Consider the following 3,649-nt stretch of genomic DNA (forward strand, 5'->3'; position numbering starts at 1 on the left):
AAACTTTTTATTGACTTATTTTTTGAGGGAAACATGTATGGATCAACTCCTTTTGGCCCCAAAACTCCTTCCTTGAGTTTAAAACTCTGTGACAAAGCTCTTTTATTTCTAGAGGACAATAGATTCGGCATACTTGAACTGGTACTCCCTGCAATATAGCACATAAAAGATTATAATTTTTTTATTAAATAAGTCTTGTAATCTAAAAATGTTATATTAATTCTTAGATATTTCTACATACATACCAGATGTAAAATCCATAGTTGGCTGACCTCCAGATATAGAATGCCTACGTTGCTCTTCCATAAATCTCATGTATCTACTTTCTTCCATAGCTCGCTTATATTGCTTTCTTTCCAAAACTTCCATTTCTTCTTCATTAAGCTCGAAAACATTATCATCTTCATCATCCTCATTTTCATTTAGTAGATTGATGGACGAAAGCAATGATTCTTTTTTCTTTTGTGTTGCAGCTCTTGCATTCTTACCTTCTTTCAAGTGTTTCTTTAAAAGCTCGCTTACATCTCTTGGAGCTGCCGGACATGCCTCTACTTGTCCTGCTACATGTCCAATATGTTGTTTCATTCTTGTAATTCCTCCGTGTACAATTTTACCACAATAATTACACTTTGCAACCTTTCTGTCATTACCAACTGGAGTAGCATAATCCCAACCAATGTCTTGATTTGGAGCCATTTTATACTGTCCCTACATTAATTAAATAATTGTAGATGTGATGTTAAACATATCAATATGCATTATTTAGATAATAATAAAATTATTTTTTATTATCTAAATATATTAAATTTTTTCTAATCAAGTTTAATTATGCAAGGTAATATGCATTTTTAGATAATAATAAAATTATTTTATATTATCTAAATATATTAAATTTTTTCTAGTCAAGTTTAATTATGCACGGTATGATGCATTATTTAGACAATAATAAAGTTATTTGAAAATTATCTAAGTATATTAAATTTTTTCTAATCAAGTTTAATTATGCAAGGTAATATGCATTCTTAGATAATAATAAAATTATTTTATATTATCTAAATATATTAAATTTTTTCTAGTCAAGTTTAATTATGCACGGTATGATGCATTATTTAGACAATAATAAAGTTATTTGAAAATTATCTAAGTATATTAAATTTTTTCTAATCAAGTTTAATTATGCAAATCAATATGCATTATTTAGATAATAATAAATTTTTTTATTATCTAAATATGTTAAATTTTTTCTAATCAAGTTTAATTATGCAAGGTAATATGCATTATTTAGATAATAATAAAATTATTTTTTTATTATCTAAATATATTAAATTTTTTCTAATCAAGTTTAATTATGCAAGGTAATTTGCATTATTTCGATAATAATAAAATTTTTTTATTATCTAAATATATTAAATTTTTTCTAATCAAGTTTAATTATGCCAGGTAATTTATACTTTGACAATTTGCCCAATTCAATTTTTTGTTTAACTAACTGCAACAAACTCTTTTTTTTAACTTTTTCTAATTAATTTACCTAAAATCATTTTAACCAACATAATTGAGATACATGAAAATAAATAAATTACATTTATGATCATTAAAATGTATCCAAATAATCACTACATATTTTCTAACTAAAATTTAGATAAGAGACTACTAATACAAATTAATCATATACTTAATAATATGTAAAAAATGTCAAAATGCATTACTTAAATTTACAAATACCTAAATATCATATCTGAATGTTAAATTAAAAAAATTAAAATTGATAAGTTATTTTGAAAGAAGATGCGGACCTTTTGACTGACGCTTGGGTTTAAGATGAGGAGCCTAATCTCTTAATTACTTGGACCAAAGCTGGACTTTACGTGCTTCTAATTTTTCCTTCAATTTTTTCCCCATGGCTGGCTTCGGTACAAAAGCCCATCTTCTGTTCAGTGCACCGCACCTCACTGGAGTCTTCCTTCAGTTTTAGCCATTTCTTCCTTTGACTTTTCCCTTCATTTTTTTCCCCAATTTCCGTTTCTCACCTTTTCACCTCACGGCCACATAATGTGGAAATTGAAGAGCAGCCGTCACCTTTACTCTTTCTTTTGCTTTCCCTTTCTATAATTGAAGAGCCGGCTCATTGAACTCTTATTTTGTTCTCCAATGGAAATTTCTGCCGGCCGTCAACAGATGTGAGCCGCAGCCAGCCGTCAACAGATGTGAGAAATTGAAGAGCCGGCCGTCACTTTCTCTTTCTTTTGCTTTCCCTTTCTATAATTGAAGAGCCGGCTCATTGAACAATATTTTGTTCTCCAATGGAAATTTCAGCCGGCCGTCAACAGATGTGAGCTGCAGCCACACGTCAACAGATGTGAGCCGGACGATGACAGATATGAACCGCAGCCGGATGATGAAGAAATTGAAGAACCAATCGATTTGTTTCTCCAGCCGGCCGTCACTTTTAATCTGGAGTGAAGCTGATGGATTACGGAGGAATTGCTGGTATGGTTCTCTTTATCCCCACTTTTCCCTAAAGCTTGTCTTTGTGGCTGAAAAATGAAAAAATAAAGCAGGGGAAAAGACTGCAACAACCGTGTGGAGTCTGTGGACCACCTTTGGTAATTGTAGTTTTGTTTGGTTTTGTAAAGGCTCTGCAACAGCCATAGCTAGTTGTGGTCTGATGCCATTTGTGTCCTTTGATGCCTTTTGTGTCCTTTCGTGTCGGTTCCTTTTTTGTTTAGTTTTGGGTTCCCAGTTGCTATTTAACTTATTTACCGGTACATATCCGAGTCGAATCCGAGAATTTGGCCGTTATCTTGCTACACGGTGCTAATTCGGAGGATATCGGCTGATTCGGAGCGATTCAAATCGGATATGGTGTAATCGGTGTTTCAGGTATCGGTATCGGAACGGCAGGTGCCGTTCCGGTTATGACTCGGCCGAGTCATAACGGACTCGGCCGAGTTGGCGAACCATACCTGTGACGCGTCCCATTTTTTATAAGAAGAAAAATAAAAGACGAGTTTAGAAAAATGGCTTTTGATTCAATTTTTGATTGGAAAATAAATTTTTGATTTAAAAAAGAAAATGAAAAATATGGGTCTAAATGGGACTTGAAAATGCGACGATTTGACCCAAAAATAATAGTTTAAAAAGGGTTTTTGATTGGAAAAATCGGAGTCGCCACTTGATATAGAGTTAAGGTGTACCAAGTCACCTAAAAATGAATTTTAAAGAAAAAAAGTAGAAAACCCTTTTTAAACGACTCCAAATCTACGAAAATCAGAGAAAAAGATTCGGGAGTCACATTTGAAGAAAGGGAAGGCAAGGATAAGAATCCAAGGCACCCTTTCAACCTAGCCAAGGCTAGTTGCGTGATTTAGTCAAAGATTTTCTTAATGTAACCTAAAAATTTATCACATTTGGATGTACTATATGAATGCAAACCCTAGACCTAGGAGGGTGTCGAGGGGTCGAAATGTATCTTCAAAACTTATTTGGCACCAATCACATTAATTGTGATGCCCAATGAAGACTCTTCGAAGAAGTCACGAATAATGCAAACATATGAGACTCTAAGAAAAGAAAAGGAATAAAATAATTATGCAAATATACATGTCTTAAAGGAGTGCATCATGTCGGGTACGGGGGACTAATGTTC

General features: G+C 32.6%; 1 long non-coding RNA gene across 1 annotated transcript; it reads left to right on the forward strand.

Moving 5' to 3' along the window:
- The first annotated feature begins 1,340 nt into the window (after nt 1–1,340).
- On the forward strand, nt 1,341–2,754 carry LOC140037298 (uncharacterized). The gene is made up of 2 exons (XR_011841222.1): nt 1,341–2,207; nt 2,317–2,754. It is a non-coding gene; the product is annotated as an uncharacterized lncRNA (long non-coding RNA).
- The last annotated feature ends 895 nt before the right edge of the window (nt 2,755–3,649 follow it).

Source organism: Coffea arabica, chromosome 2e, assembly GCF_036785885.1.
Source record: "Coffea arabica cultivar ET-39 chromosome 2e, Coffea Arabica ET-39 HiFi, whole genome shotgun sequence".
In the NCBI taxonomy this organism is placed as follows: Eukaryota; Viridiplantae; Streptophyta; class Magnoliopsida; order Gentianales; family Rubiaceae; genus Coffea; species Coffea arabica.